The sequence below is a fragment of the Phyllobates terribilis genome, unplaced genomic scaffold (assembly GCF_046119375.1).
Source record: "Phyllobates terribilis strain yellow unplaced genomic scaffold, ASM4611937v1 Scaffold_11__3_contigs__length_659146591, whole genome shotgun sequence".
Lineage (NCBI taxonomy): Eukaryota > Metazoa > Chordata > Amphibia > Anura > Dendrobatidae > Phyllobates > Phyllobates terribilis.
This window is the reverse complement of record NW_027362771.1, coordinates 207,721,875-207,738,574: the sequence shown is the minus strand read 5'-3', so window position 1 is coordinate 207,738,574 and position 16,700 is coordinate 207,721,875.

The window sequence follows — 16,700 nt, the reverse complement described above, 5'->3', positions numbered from 1 at the left end:
AAAAAATTATATTCAATTTGCAACCTGATGGATGTCAGTATAGATGGACTAATAGAACAAGTCCCACACACTGCTAGAAGGCTAAATATTTTTTCAGAGCTAGATGCAGACAAAAAATTATTTTTAATTTGCAACCTGATGGAGGTCAGTATAGATGGACTAATAGAACAAGTCCCACACACTGCTAGAAGCCCAAATATTTTTCCAGAGGTAGATGCAGAAAAATATTATATTCAGTTTGCAACCTGATGGAGGTCAGTATAGATGGACTAGTAAAACAAGTCCCACACACTGCTAGAAGCCCAAATATTTTTTCAGAGGTAGATGCAGAAAAAAATTATATTCAGTTTGCAACCTGATGGAGGTCAGTATTGATGGACTAATATTGAACAAGTCCCACACACTGCTAGAAGGCCAAATATTTTTTCAGAGCTAGATGCAGACAAAAAATTATTTTTAATTTGCAACCTGATGGAGGTCAGTATAGATGGACTAAGAGAACAAGTCCCACACACTGCTAGAAGGCCAAATATTTTTTCAGAGCTAGATGCAGATAAAAATTATTTTTAATTTGCAACCTGATGGAGGTCAGTATAGATGGACTAATAAAACAAGTCCCACACACTGCTAGAAGCCCAAATATTTTTTCAGAGGTAGATGCAGAAAAAAATTATATTCAGTTTGCAACCTGATGGAGGTCAGTATAGATGGACTAATAAAACAAGTCCCACACACTGCTAGAAGCCCAAATATTTTTTCAGAGGTAGATGCAGAAAAAAATTATATTCAGTTTGCAACCTGATGGAGGTCAGTATAGATGGACTAATAGAACAAGTCCCACACACTGCTAGAAGGCCAAATATTTTTTCAGAGCTAGATGCAGACAAAAAATTATTTTGAATTTGCAACCTGATGGAGGTCAGTATAGATGGACTAGTAGAACAAGTCCCACACACTGCTAGAAGAACAAATATTTTTTCAGAGCTAGATGCAGAAAAAAATTATATTCAACTTGCAACCTGATGGAGGTCAGTATAGATGGACTAATAGAACAAGTCCCACACACTGCTAGAAGGCCAAATATTTTTTCAGAGCTAGATGTAGACAAAAAATTATTTTTAATTTGCAACCTGATGGAGGTCAGTATAGATGGACTAATAGAACAAGTCCCACACACTGCTAGAAGGCCAAATATTTTTTCAGAGCTAGATGCAGATAAAAATTATTTTTAATTTGCAACCTGATGGACGTCAGTATAGATGGAGTAATAGACCAAGTCCCACACGCTGCTAGAAGGCCAAATATTTTTTCAGAGCTAGATGCAGACAAAAAAATATTTTTAATTTGCAACCTGATGGAGGTCAGTATAGATGGACTAATAGAACAAGTCCCACACACTGCTAGAAGGACAAATATTTTTTCAGAGCTAGATGCAGAAAAAAGATGCAGAAAAAAATGATATTCAATTTGCAACCTTATGGAGGTCAGTATAGATGGACTAATAGAATGATGCTATGCCCAAAAGGTTTTACTTCACTAGGTGCAGTAAAAAAATTGGTAGTCTATACACAGGTGGTGTATCTTGCTACACAGATAGGCTACTCCACTGACTAACACACTCTGCAATAGGCCAAAAAGGATTAGCTTTGCTAGATTCAGCCAAATGCTGTGAAAAAAACTTGCACAGCACTGGCACAGACCTGCCTGGCAAAAACTGATAGGAACTGATGTAACTTAGTCCTGAAAAGGACTCCAATTACAATTAGTCTTTACTCCCACAACCTATCTATTTAAGAGCACAGACCAGCCTGATAAAAGTCGTAGGAAATGCTGTAACCTAGTCCTTAAAAGGACTGCAATCACAACTGTTCCCTACTCCTAAGCTATCTGTAGATTTGTGCGAAAATTGGCTTGAAATTAACAAGGTATAGCGCACACAGCAACAGCGGTGCCGTCTAACACGCAGCTGCAGCAGTGAGAAAATGGTGGCGACGGGGAAAATGGCTGGGTCTTATAGGGCAAGGACATGTGACATACACTGCCAATGACACATGCCCTTGCTTGTGTGAAAAAAAGCACTTCGCTCCGTGTGTGCGCTGCTGATAGGCTGAAAGATTGCACCTCCCCACTGTAAATGCGGGAAAGAGAAAAAAAAATGGAGATCTTCATTATTCCTGCAGAGATCCATCCCCTGCCCCTCCCCCCGCCCCGCTGTACACTCAAACTGCGTATTAACATTAATTTTCATCATTACTGAGAAAAAATCCAGTTATGATTTGGGTGCACGAACAGTTATCGAACATAACCTCGAACAGCCGAATTTTTCTCAAATCGTTCGTGTTCGCCGAACGGCTCGAACACCGCCCAAAACAGCTCGAATTTGAGATTGGCGAACAGTTCGAGTCGAAAAACGCTCATCTCTACTCCTCATCCTCCACCTCTTCCAAAACCTCGTCCCTTAGTGCTTGCAGTGTTTTTTCAAGCAGGCAGATAAGGGGGATAGTCATGCTGACTAGTGCATCATCTGCACTCGCCATCCGTGTGGAATAATCGAAGGCACGCAAAACGTGGCAAATGTCCTTGATAGAGGCCCACTCAGTGGTGGTGAAGTGTGAACGGCGCGCACTGCGACTTGTTTGCGCCTGCTGCAGCTGGTACTCCATTACTGCTGCCTGCTGCTCGCACAACCTCTCCAACATATGCAACGTTGAATTCCACTTGGTGGGTAGGTCACATTTGATGCGATGTTACGGAAGACGTAATCGGCGCTGCAGAGCTGCAATGCGTGATCTTGCGTTGCTGGAACGCCGCAAGTGAGCGCACTCTATGCGGACTTTGTGAAGCAGTGCATCAAGATCCGGATAGTCCCTCAAAAAACTCTGCACGACCAAGTTGAGCACATGTGCCAGACATGGGATGTGAGTGAGGTTGCCTAGGCCCAGAGCTGCCACCAGATTTCGGCCATTGTCACACACTACCATGCCTGGCTGGAGATTCGCTGGCACAAACCACACGTCGCTCTGCTGCTTGATGGCATTCCAGAGCTCCTGCGCTATGTGGCTTCGATTCCCCAAATAAATAAATTTTAATACGGCCTGTTGACGTTTGGCCACGGCTGTGCTCATATCGGTCATCATAACAGGTAACCGTTCACGGGTCGATGTGGAGGTAGACCGTGACGGCTCCTGCAGCGCTGATTCAGAGGAACTGGAGTATGAGGAGGAGTCAATGTGTACAGACTGGATTCCTGCAATCCTTGGAGTTGGCAGAACACGTACAGCGCCACTCTCAAGATCTGTACCCGGCTCCACAACATTTACCCAATGGGCAGTGAGGGAAAGGCATCGTCCCTGTCCATGCTTACTGGTCCACGCATCGGTGGTCAGGTGGACCTTGCTACTGACGGCGTTTTGTAGCGCATGTTTAATTTTTCCCTCCACATGATGTTGCAGGGCAGGGACGGCTTGCCTGCTGAAATAAAAGCGGCTGGGCACGTTCTATTGTGGGACTGCCAATGCCATAAAGTTACGGAATGTGTCAGTCTCCACCATCCTGAATGATAGCATTTCAAGGGCCAGTAGTTTAGCAATGCCAGCATTCAGAGCCTGTGCTCGGGGGTGGTTTGCCGAGTATGGGCGCCTTTTCTCCCATGCCTGTGCTAACGATGGCTGTAGACTGGCCTGGGAGTGTGAGGATGACTGGGAAAGTGGTGCTGTGGGTGGAATTACACTGTGTCTCAGTACAACAGTGCCAGAGATTCTTCCATGGCGATCCTGTGAGGAAGCCGAACCAGCTGTGTGTGAGCTGGAGGAAGAGGCTACAACACGAGCTGAAGAGGTGGTAGGTGGCGCTGTAGGTTGGCCTAGGTCTTCAGTGTGTTTTTGTAACTCCACCACGTGCTTGGTCCGCACATGTTTCCACATATTTGTGGTATTGAGGTTGCTGACACTTTTCCCTCTTTTCACCTTCTGATTACACAGCTTGCATTTGACAAAGCAAATGTCATTTGCAACTGTGTCAAAAAAGGACCAGGCACTGCAAGTCTTGGGAGCGCCCGCTTTGGATTTTGGAAGAGCCATGCTCCTAATGGGTGCCGAAGTGGAGGCTACAGGCAACCAAGTCTGCCCCCTTCCTCTCCCTCCTTTTTGGGCTGTTCGGGGAATCTCTTCCTCAGAGCTGCTCCCACCACCTTCCTGTCCCTCACGCCATGATGGGTCAAGGACCTCATCATCTACACCACCCTCTTCAAACAGCTGCTTCTCCTGGGTAGTCTCGACAGCACAGTACGCACCAGAAAGTGGCACCTGAGTCTCATCATCAGATGCGTACTGAGGTGTGCTGCTGACCATAGGCACTGGCCCACCCGCCTCTTCAGATTCAGAGAGACAAAACGGTTGCGCATCACTGAATACTACCTCTTCTTTAAATTCTCGAATTCTGCTTGGCTGGCCCCCTCTTTCCAAGCCAAGAGATTCAGAGAACAGAAGTAGAGATGGCTCCTGTCAAGGGCTCTCTGACTGCCTGGGCAATTTGGCAGGTGGAGAAGAGACAGATGGGTGCTCTTCAGTGCTCAGGACCTGAGAGGATCTGGAACTAATTGAAGTCGATGCGTTAGCTGCCATCCATCCGACAACGGCTTCAATTTGGTCCTCCCGCAGCAGTGGGGTATGGCTAGCTCCTACAAAGCTGCGCATAAAGGACTGTTCCCTGGTAAAACTGGGGGATGCTGAGTCACTGGTGCTCGCAGCAGGCACAGAATCCCCACGTCCTCTCCCTGCAGGCACAGAATCCTCACGTCCTCTCCCTGCAGAAACTCCACGCCCACGCCCACGACCACATGCCTTACTTCCTGCCTTCTTCATCTTGGTAGACTGATAAAGATAGGCAGAAAAGTACTAAGGGCTTAGTGTGCTTATTCCTGAACAGCTGCTAACAGGTATAAGAAACACTAATTTTATAAAGTGTGGACTAGACTTTAATATGAGCTACTGTGGCCTACACAACTGTAAAGTGGAGTGTTTGGTGAACTTTATTTAGGTTTTTTTGTCACAAAAAGACACTGGATGTGCCTAAAGATGTAATACCGATAGTATCACAAACTTTTTGTAGCTATTACAATGTAGGAAGGTAACCTACAATGCAATAGATGAGGCTACAAAAAATAGGCTAATACTAATCTGGCTGGGGCTGCAGGGTCCAATGCTGCAGAAAGGCTCCTCTAACTACTCCTATATAGTGTGTTTGGAACCAATTTAGCTGAATACGGATGGAACCACCACACTAATAGGAGAAATCAGGAAAAATTATGAATTGGCAAAAAAGGACAATGTATGAGGCAGTGACACACACTGAATGCACTACAACCAGACGTGGCTGAAGCACACACTACAGGGTGAGCTGCACTCACACACACAGACCTTGCAGACAGCGGTGAACAGTGCAGATGCAGAGCACTGTGCACTAGCGCTGCAAGACCAAAAAAAATTCTCTATCTACTCCTATATAGTGTGTTTGGAACCAATTTAGCTGAATACGGATGGAACCACCACACTAATAGGAGATATCAGGAAAAATTATGAATTGGCAAAAAAGGACAATGTATGAGGCAGTGACACACACTGAGTGCACTACAACCAGACGTGGTTGAAGCACACACCACAGGGTGAGCTGCACTCACACACCAGACCTTGCAGACAGCGGTGAACAGCACAGAGAACTGTGCACTAGCGCTGCAAAGCACAGCGATTTATAAAGTAGCTTGGGTAAAGCAGAATAGACCAAATAGGTAGCTAAAACTGTCCCTCAGAACAACAGCGTCCTATCCCTAACTGAATTCACAGCAGAGTGAGCTCAAAATGGCGGCGGCGGCTTTTATAGTGCATCATGACATCATTTCAGCAGCCAATCACAGCCATGCCATTAGTTAAGATGCCTACATGCCTAACAGGATGTGCCCACACTTCTTAGGATCCTCATTGGCTGAATAAAATGAAAATGGCTCATTGCATTATGGGAACTTCCGATTACGGTATACGATATTGCAAAAGTATCGGAATTAAGTATCGGAATTCCGATACCGCGAATATCGGCCGATACCCGATATTTCAGTATCGGAATGCTCAACACTAATTATGATATTTGTTCTACCATGGACTGGTCTTTTTGAATTCTTGGAAAATTTGTATTTGAAAGTTTTCTGGCTATTTCTCATAACTGTTTCATAAGTACATATGAAGTTAAAAATACTCTCACAAAATGTCAAAAGACTGAATAGTCCTTTTAAGAGATATGCTGCTTGGAGAGAAGCAAAAAGTGCCAATATTGAAACTAAATTATTGCAAAAAAATCTTCCAAATTTTTCCAACAAAAATTTTCCCCATACTTACAGATCTTTGGAAAAGAAAAAGGACAGTGTATTTACAGCTATACGTGACACTGTATCTTTCCAAAGCTTAGAGGAAATTATAGATAGTAATGGGCGTTTCTTTAACCTTATATGTGACGCGCCCCCTGGGCCTGTGCTGCTGCTGCTGTGCAGGGGGAATACCCGGAGCCGGATCGCTGGGGGTTGTAGTTCTCCGTGGCGGTGACCCGGTCCGTGCCCAGGGTGGTCAAACCAGTGGCAGTCTAAATGTTGTAATAAGTGTCCGACTACGCCACCCGTGGATTGCGGTCAGTGGGGACCGCCGCTGCGCTGCCGACCGCTGAGGCTGATGTTGGTTGCGCAGCCGAGTATGGGAGGAGTATTGCCTCAGGGCAGCTAATGTGAGAGATGATGGGAGTGATGGTGTGAGCGTCCCAGTACTAATGGTGCTGGTGCGGCAAGGAATCACAGAGACGTGTGGTGCAGTTCAGGGTCTTTACTGATGGTACAAGGCAGACCCTCCCGGGAGTACTGGCTAGTATAAGGGGCCTGGTCAGTCTGCGAGCAAGCAGGAGTTCCTCTGGCCAGGTGGAGTTGTAGGCCTCCCCGTTAATCTGCACTCTTCCTGGCTACCTTGCTGTCAGCGGTTACAAGTAGCCCACGTCCCTGAGTATACCGTGTGGTGCTCACCCGTATGGCTGGTGACTTGGGGCCTTCTGTTAGCCTCCGCTCCTGGATGGCGGCGCTGGTCCCTTCTTTGTGACTGAGCCTCCGGGCTTCTATGGCCAGAGGACCTGGAATCCCCTGCCGGCTGGTTTCTGCTGCTGGGTGTATATCAGTCCCCACAGCCTCGGACTCCTGTGTCCGGTTTTAATGTCTTCGTCCAGGGCGAGCTCTGCTCAGCTCCAGCCCCTGGACTTCAGCTACTGCTCCTCCAGAGCTCCTGATCTCACTTTCCCTCTCCAGACTCTGACTCTGTCTGCAGCTTCACTCTGACTCTGACTGCTCTAATCCCGCCCCAGACCCAGTTTAAAAGGGCAGATTCCTCCCCTCCCAGGTCTGGGCGGACCGTGTTGCATGTTTAGGGATCCTGACCAGAGAAACCTCCCACTTGCTCTCAGACATAATATCTCTATTACTGTGGCAACCAGACCCCTGGGGTGTCACATTCCCCCCTAGTAAATTTTAGTACTCCGGGACTAAACACATTTTTAAAGAAACATAAATACAAGGTATAACAATAATACAATAACATATTCACAAGAAACTTTAGTCTGTAGAGGTCACGGCGTTTCCGTGACCGGGTGTCCATATCACCCAACAAGGCGAAGTCTTGGCACAGAATAGGGGACCTGTCCAAAGCAAACCCCTTGCGTTGTCCTTGGGCGTGGCTGCAAGGGTAGACTAACTACTTTGGGCCGCAAGGAGGCCACGCCAGACAGGTTTTCTCTTCCGCGGCCGTCTTCGCAAGAGGCACCACGGTGCAACTATCTACAATACTGTTCCGGTTATCCAGCGTCCATAACCTGTTAGTCCATAAAAATCTGCAGGGTAACTGAGAAACATAATTAATAACAGGCAACAAACATAAACCATAAACATTTTTCAATAAACAGTCAACTTTACAGTGCATTGGTTTAGATTCTCCAGCGAGCGGGCATCTGACCTCTAGTGACTCTAGTGGACCTACGGAGCTCACTAACTGGTCCTGCACTACAGGGTGTAGGAGGTGTTATGGGTAAGCTGGGCAGCTGTCTGCGCACTCTTTGGCTCACTAGGGGCACGGCAGGCTCACTACTAGCAGAGGGTTGATTCTTCTGTGCTGCTGGTGTGGATTCTTCTGCCTCTTGGGCCGGCTGCTCTTCCAACTCTACCGGTTCCTCTGTAGGCACTTGCGGGGCTGGCTGGAGAAAGGTGAGGACGGGTACCACGACAGCACCGTTTACTTGTGTCCAAGACCGGGGGAAGTCTCCGAGTACGGTACTGATCATTTCTTCCCTTTCCTCTGCGGGTTGAGGGTTTCCTTGATCTTCTTCAGGGCTTTGCAGCTGCTCGGGACACTTCTTCAGGTGGTCTCTGGAGACAATGGCTGTGGTTTCTCCTCCATCCTTACTGATTACGCAGATTTTTGGGTTCTCATGGCTTGATGGCAGTACGGTGTACGGGTCCTTCTCCCACTGGTCGTCCAACTTGTGGAGCCGCCTCTTCCTCTTCAAGACCTGCTCTCCAGGTACCAGGGGAACAGCGGGAGCATACTGGTTATAAGCCTTCTCTTGCCTTTCTCTAGCTTGAGACAGACTTCGCTCGACGCTCTCCTGTACTTTCCGATACTGCTGCTGCCGTTCTGTATCCCAGTCTGCCTCTGGCGAGGTGTCCTCAGGCGTCAGGACTCCCATATCCAGGTCAATAGGCAGCTTACCAGGTCTTGCTCTCATTAGGTAAGCCGGGGTACAGTTGGTGGAACCTACAGGGATGTGGTTATACAGGTCCACCAGATCGGGCAGTTTCTCAGGCCACAGACTGCGTTCTTCCAGGGGCAATGTTTTTAGCAGATCTATCACCACCTGGTTCATCTTCTCGCAGAGTCCATTGGTTAGAGGGTGATAGGGCGTTGTTCTTATCTTCTTGCAGCCATACAGGTTGCAGAACTCCTGGAAGACCTCCGCGTCGAAGGCTGGTCCTTGGTCTGTCAACACTTGATCCGGGTACCCGTGTGGACGGCAGAAGTGCTGCTGGAAGGCTCTAGCTGCTGTTTGAGCCGTTAAGTCCTTGACCGGGACCACCACCAGGAACTGGGAGTAATGATCTACGATTGTGAGGGCGTAGACATACCCAGATCTGCTTGGAGCCAGTTTCACATGGTCCAGGGCTACCAGTTCCAGTGGCTGTCTGGTGATGATGGGCTGCAGGGGAGTCTTCTGGCTGGCTCGGTCTTTTCTTCTCAGGTGGCACGGGCCACAGTCTCTGCACCACCTCTCGATGGCTCCTCTCATGCCTACCCAGTAGAACCGTTCACGCAACAAGAACTCCAGCTTCTTCCATCCGAAATGCCCTGCTCCGTTGTGGTATGCCTCCAGAACCATAGCCGCGTCTCGTCTTGGGACCACTACCTGCCAGGTCAACTCATGTGTTCGAGAGTTAACCATTCTCCGGCACAGCTTCTCCCTGTAGAGGAACAGCTTACTTTTCTCCTTCCACAGTTGCTTGGTCTCCTCCGGAGCATCTGGGTCAAGACGGGCATCGGCCTGGGTCAGCATTTCCTTCACCAAATGGACTGCGGGATCACTGTCTTGCGTCTCTGCCCAGTTGTAGTGGGGCAAGGGATTGAACATCACGGAGCGCCTGTCTTTCACACGGTGGGAATACAGGGTAATCCCATGACGGTGGAACGCAGGGAGCTCAACTTCTTCCAGATCTTCTGGATCTTCCCCTACGTCCGGTAAGTTCGGCATTCTAGACAGGGCATCCGCGTTGGCATTTCAGCGTCCTGCCTGGTATTTGATGGTGAATTCAAAGTTGGACAGGCGGGCCATCCATCTCTGTTCCAGGGCACCGAGCCTTGCAGTGTCCAGGTGTGTCAACGGGTTGTTATCCATGTACACGGTGAATTTGAGGAGGCAAGGTAATGCTTGAAACGTTCGGTCACTGCCCACACTACTGCCAGGAACTCCAGCTTGAATGAGCTATAATTCTCAGGGTTCCTCTCTGTGGGCCGTAGCTTTCGGCTGGCGTAAGCGATTACCCGTTCTTTCCCTTGCTGGATCTGGGACAGTACGGCTCCTAGCCCGATGTTGCTTGCATCCGTGTGGAGGATAAAGGGCTGGCTGTAGTCTGGATATGCCAGGATTTCATCCCCCGTGAGGGCCATCTTCAGCTGGCAGAAGGACTCCTCTTCCAGCTTTTCCCACCTAAAGGTCGGCTTCTGGTTTTTGGCTTTCCGAGATTGACCTATCAGGAGGTCCTGCATAGGGGCTGCCATTTTGGTGAAACCGGGAATGAATCTTCGGTAGTAGCCTACCAACCTGAGGAACTGCCGCACTTCCTTTATGCTGGAGGGTCTTGGCCAGTCCTTAATCACAGTGATCTTATCAGGGTCAGGAGCCACTCCGTCAGCACTCACCACGTGTCCCAGGTATTGCACCTTTGGTTTCAGGAGGTGACACTTGGAGGGTTTCACCTTTAGGCCGTAGTTTGCCAGAGCTTCGAACACTTCTGCCAGGTGTTTCAGGTGATCCTCGTAGGTCTTGGAATAGATGATGACATCGTCCAGGTATAACAGGACCGTCTCGAAGTTCCGGTGTCCCAAACAGCATTCCATCAACCGTTGGAAGGTTCCTGGTGCGTTGCAAAGCCCGAACGGCATACAGTTAAATTCGCTGAGACCCATCGGGTTGGTGAATGTGGTCTTCTCCCGGTCTGCCTCTGCTACAGGAACCTGCCAGTACCCGCTAGTGAGATCCAAAGTAGAGAAGAAGTTAGCAGATTTTAATGCAGCTAAGGACTCTTCTATCCTTGGTAACGGGTACGCATCTTTGTGTGTGATACGGTTGACCTTCCTGTAGTCTACACACATTCTCATGGTGTTGTCTTTCTTTTTCACTAAGACTAGTGGAGCTGCCCAGGGGCTACAGCTGTCCCTGATTACCACAGCCTCCTTCATGTCTCTAAGCATCCCCTTGGCGTGTTGGTAGTGTGCCGGGGGTACGGGTCGGTATCTCTCCTTTATGGGAGGATGGTCTCCCGTGGGGATGTGGTGTTCTACCCCCTTTACTCGCCCGAAGTCTAGCGGGTGTTTACTAAACACTCTCTCGTACTCTCGAACCACCCGATAGACTCCCTGTTTCTGGTGTGAGGGAGTGGAGTCAGTACCCAAATGCAGTTGCTGACACCAGTCCTCCATTGGCTTCTTAGAGCCGTTACCTTTCTCTGGTTGAGATGGAGGCAAGGGTTCCACGGCCTGTACAGAATTCTGGTTTATGGTGAACAATTTGGCTAGCGTGGCATACCGGGGCAGGTATACTTCTCTCTCCCCGATATTTATGATGCGAACGGGCACCCTCCCATGGCGTACATCGACCACCCCCCGTGCTGTCAAAATGGTGGGCCTACTGTCTGAGTAGACGGGTTCTACCATTGCTTGGTAGTCTCTACCTCTTAGACCAATAGCTGCCCGGCACCAAATCATCATCTCACTTTTTGGGGGCATGGCAATAGGGAACGGGTCACACATTCTCACGCTACCTATCTCACCACCAGATAGTTCCACCTGTTGCCGCTTCATCAGTGCCCGGATCTCTTTTTGGAGCACACGCTGCTGGCCGGAACTGCCGTTCTTGGCAACCTGCTGTAAAATGAGAATCACCTCTGCAAGACAATTTTCAATCACATTAGTTCCCAAGGTTATTCTAGGGTGACTCTCATGACGGTCTATGTCCACTATAATCAGTCCTTGTGCCGCCAGTTCGACTTTACCGATCTTAATGGTCACCTCTTTGAATCCCACCTGCGGCACGGGCTGACCATTGCTGGCGATGATACTCAGGTCGTCATCTGGGTAGCGGGTTATGTCCAAGTCATTCCAGTACTGTTTAAAGAGCACGTACGGGATGGTGGTCACCTGTGACCCAGTGTCTAGTAGGGCACTCATAGGAATTCCATCCAGTACCACAGGCAAGATTGGACGTCCCCCTACGTATTTATCACGCCAGTTTGATGGGCCTGATGGTCTTATGCCTGGGGGTTGGCCCTCTACCCCAGGTTGTGCCCGTTTAAATGACAGTACCTTGCCACATGTCCGGGTTGATTGCAGCGGCGGCAGATGGGTCGTCCGTCCTCGTTGTATCTGTCGCTGGCTCTTCCTCTGGCCGGTGGGGTCCTCCTCAGTCGGCGCCACGGGACGTCCTCCGGTCCGGATGCCAGCTGGATCTTTCCTGGAGAAGAGACCTGTAAAGACTGCACAGTTCTGGTTAGCGCGGCAACGCTCTTAGTCAGCTCTTGGACCTGATGGTGCAGGTCTGTAGCCGGGTCACTGTTTAAAGCCTGCGCATCAGCTCCCACAGGCCCTGCAGACAAGGGCGCCATCTAAGGGTGGTAAGTGATAGCAGGGCGCCTGTGTGTCACAGCACCACCTGGTGCCGGTTCTCGGAGCACCCGGATGGCTCTGTCCTTGAACTGTGCAAAGTCCAGGTCAGGGTCCTGTAAGGCCATTGCCCGCAACTGGGTTCGGTGGGCATTGCACAGTAGACCCTCAATAAATTGTTCAGTCAACAGCTTATCTTCATTTCCCACGCTGTCAGGGTCTGCCTGCTTAATGGCTCTCAGGGCCTCTTGTAGGTTTAGCGCATAGTCTCTTATACTCTCATGTGCCCGTTGTTTGCACCCATAAAATCTTAGTTTTATTTCGGCTGAGGTGCGGGTGTCAAATGTGTCTTTCAGCCGGGTTAGTATGTCTCTGACAGTCCTCTTCCTCCCAGGTGGCCAGGACTTTACCTCCCTTTGGGCTGCCCCGATTAATTGGGCCACCAGGATGCTCACTTTTTGCTCTTCTGTGAGGGGGTACACCTGGAAGAGGCTATCCAGTCTTTCTCTAAAGTCATTTAGAGTATGTGACTCCCCTGAGTACTGGGGTAGCCAGGTTGCCCCCGGGATATAGGGCATGGTGAATGGCATGACTGCTGCAGCGGTTGCGCTGGCGGTGGCTGTGGCAGTGGAGCTCCCCTCGGTATCCGGCATCCTCCTCCCCCCTAGTGGACCGTGGCCTACCTTGCGATGCTCTTCTTCCGTAGGCCGCGGCTCCGCAGTCGATCGTCGGGGTTGAGGACCTGGCGTCGCGCTCCGATAACGTCAGCGTCGCTCTTCCTCCCTTCCAGGACCTTGCGCAGCGTCAGAGTGTGGGGCGGAGCGTGGGGCGGAGCTTCGGATCTCGCGCGCTTTCGGCGTCCACGCCCCTCTTCTTCCCGTGCGGCATCCCGAAGATGGCGTCCGAAGGCGGGAAGCAGCTGCGGATGGCGGGAAGAAGGCAGAAGACGGCGGGAAACGGTCCAAGATGGCGTCTGATGGCGGGAATCGGCTCCGGATGGCGGGAAACGACTCCGGACGGCGGGAAACTTCACCACAGGTAAGTATAAAAGTCTCTTTTTCAGGCATGCAGTACCCGGTGGTTGCGGGCACGAAATCCTGCCGACTACGCCAAAGTTGACGCGCCCCCTGGGCCTGTGCTGCTGCTGCTGTGCAGGGGGAATACCCGGAGCCGGATCGCTGGGGGTTGTAGTTCTCTGTGGCGGTGACCCGTTCCGTGCCCAGGGTGGTCAAACCAGTGGCAGTCTAAATGTTGTAATAAGTGTCCGACTACGCCACCCGTGGATTGCGGTCAGTGGGGACCGCCGCTGCGCTGCCGACCGCTGAGGCTGATGTTGGTTGCGCAGCCGAGTATGGGATAACTCCCCACGGGAGGAGTATTGCCTCAGGGCAGCTAATGTGAGAGATGATGGGAGTGATGGTGTGAGCGTCCCAGTACTAATGGTGCTGGTGCGGCAAGGAATCACAGAGACGTGTGGTGCAGTTCAGGGTCTTTACTGATGGTACAAGGCAGACCCTCCCGGGAGTACTGGCTAGTATAAGGGGCCTGGTCAGTCTGCGAGCAAGCAGGAGTTCCTCTGGCCAGGTGGAGTTGTAGGCCTCCCCGTTAATCTGCACTCTTCCTGGCTACCTTGCTGTCAGCGGTTACAAGTAGCCCACGTCCCTGAGTATACCGTGTGGTGCTCACCCGTATGGCTGGTGACTTGGGGCCTTCTGTTAGCCTCCGCTCCTGGATGGCGGCGCTGGTCCCTTCTTTGTGACTGAGCCTCCGGGCTTCTATGGCCAGAGGACCTGGAATCCCCTGCCGGCTGGTTTCTGCTGCTGGGTGTATATCAGTCCCCACAGCCTCGGACTCCTGTGTCCGGTTTTAGTGTCTTCGTCCAGGGCGAGCTCTGTTCAGCTCCAGCCCCTGGACTTCAGCTACTGCTCCTCCAGAGCTCCTGATCTCACTTTCCCTCTCCAGACTCTGACTCTGTCTGCAGCTTCACTCTGACTCTGACTGCTCTAATCCCGCCCCAGACCCAGTTTAAAAGGGCAGATTCCTCCCCTCCCAGGTCTGGGCGGACCGTGTTGCATGTTTAGGGATCCTGACCAGAGAAACCTCCCACTTGCTCTCAGACATAATATCTCTATTACTGTGGCAACCAGACCCCTGGGGTGTCACATATGCGTTATATATAACCTTACCTATACTTTAGTAAATATTTATGCCCCTAATAAAGAACAAATTTCCTTTCTCAATAAATTGATGAAAAAGATATTCAAACACCAAAAAGGAAATCTAATTTTATTCGGCGACTTCAATATAATCCCCAATCAAGATATGGACACTACGGCTTCTTCCATGAATGTAATGTTTACCTTGAAAAATTGGATAATCAAGGAACAACTATTTTATGTGTTCAGATGCTTGAATTCCTCAACAAGAGATTATACTTGTTACGGATCCGGGTGGTGGAACCTCTGAGCTGCGGAGCAAGGAGGGACCAGAGGGGCGTAACTAGGTATCAACTCGGACCGATCAAGGCCGTACGGCGGCTCAATCGACTCTGTGACCAGGGAAGGACCGAGCAGAGGGACCAGGTGCTACTCTGGGGACCTGTCAGAAGGCAGGGACTGACCGGTACAGCAGATGAGCACGGCAGGCAGGCTGGCGGGTGATCCGGGCTGACAGACTGGCAGGCGCGGCAGGTAACAGGCAGGAGCCTCCAGGTAGGTGGGCCGATAGGCACGGCTGGTAACAGGCAGGTGCTTCTAGGTAAGCGGGCTGGCAGGCACGGCAGGTAACAGGTAGGAGCCTCCAGGTAGGCTGGCTGGTAGGCACGGCAGGTAACAGGCAGACGCCTCCAGGTAGGCTGGCAGGCAGGCATGGCAGGTAATGGGCAGGTGCTTCCAGGCACGCCCATAGACAGACTGGTGGACTGGACTATAGACAGACTGTAGGACTGGAGAGTAGACAAGCAGACGGACTAGACTTGTAGTCAGGTTGGCGGACTGGACTAGTAGTCTGGCTGGCGGGCTGGACTTGTAGTCTGGCTGGCGGGCTGGACTTGTAGTCTGGCTGGTGGACTGGACTTGTAGTCAGGCTAGCAGCGGGACCTGAAGGCTGAAGCAGAGTATCACACACAAAGCTACAACCTTGCAAGGGCACCTCCATATTGGAGGAGGTGCTTTTTATAGGGGAAGTCATCCGGCCATTGGCCGGGGACTTTTCAGGATGGCGCGCGCGGCCTCTTTAAGCACAGAGCCAGGGAAGCTGCGTGCACCAGCAGGAGCCGCAGGGAGGCCAGAAGACGCCGGAGCAGGACCGCGGCGGTAAGGGGGACGACGTCTCTGCCGGGCAGGAAGCAGAGACGCCGATTCTACAGTACCCCCCCCTTACGCCCCCTCTTTTTCAGGCCAGCAAGAAATTTTTTAAGGAGAAGCGGGGCGTGGATATTCTCCCTGGGTTCGCAATATCTCTCCTCAGGGCCAAACCCCTTCCAATCCACCAGAAAAAAGGTTTTTCCTCTTACCCTCTTGGTGGCCAGAATGTTCTCTACCTCATAGACGTCCTCAGCAGAGACCAGAGCTGGGGAGGTACCTGGATTGTCGGAAAAATAATTAAGCACAACTGGTTTGAGGAGAGATACGTGGAAGGAGTTTGGAATCCGTAAGGTGGCTGGGAGTTTCAACTTGTAGGCTACTGGGTTGATTTGCTTGAGAACTTCAAATGGACCGATGAACCGTGGACCCAACTTATAGGAGGGTATTTTGAGACAAACATGTTTGTAGGAGAGCCAAACCTTGTCTCCCGGGCGGAATTGAGGCGGATCCAGACGTCTCTTATCAGCATGATTCTTCATCCGCTCGGAGGATTGAAGAAGGGCGGATCTAGTGTCCTCCCAAATAGTGGAAAATTTGCTGACCAGAGACTCCGCGGCCGGGTTGTCCACTGAAGCGGAGACGGGAAACGGAATCCAGGGATGTTGACCATAAACCGTAGACTGCCAGATTGGAGTCGGGAAGTGAATTTTTCCTCAATGATGTAAATTGGCCTATACCGCATGGGTTTTTTTGCCTTCCCCTGGATCAACGCTGCGGAATAGCTGCCGTGCACAAGAAATAGGCTGAACTGGATGGACGCTTGTCTTTTTTCAGCCTTATAAACTATGTAACTATGTAACCACAAAGAACGGGGACTTGGAAGAAGATTCGCTCTCATGGTTGTTGTAGAAGGACTCGGCCCATGGTAGGAGCTCCACCCAATCGGTATGGT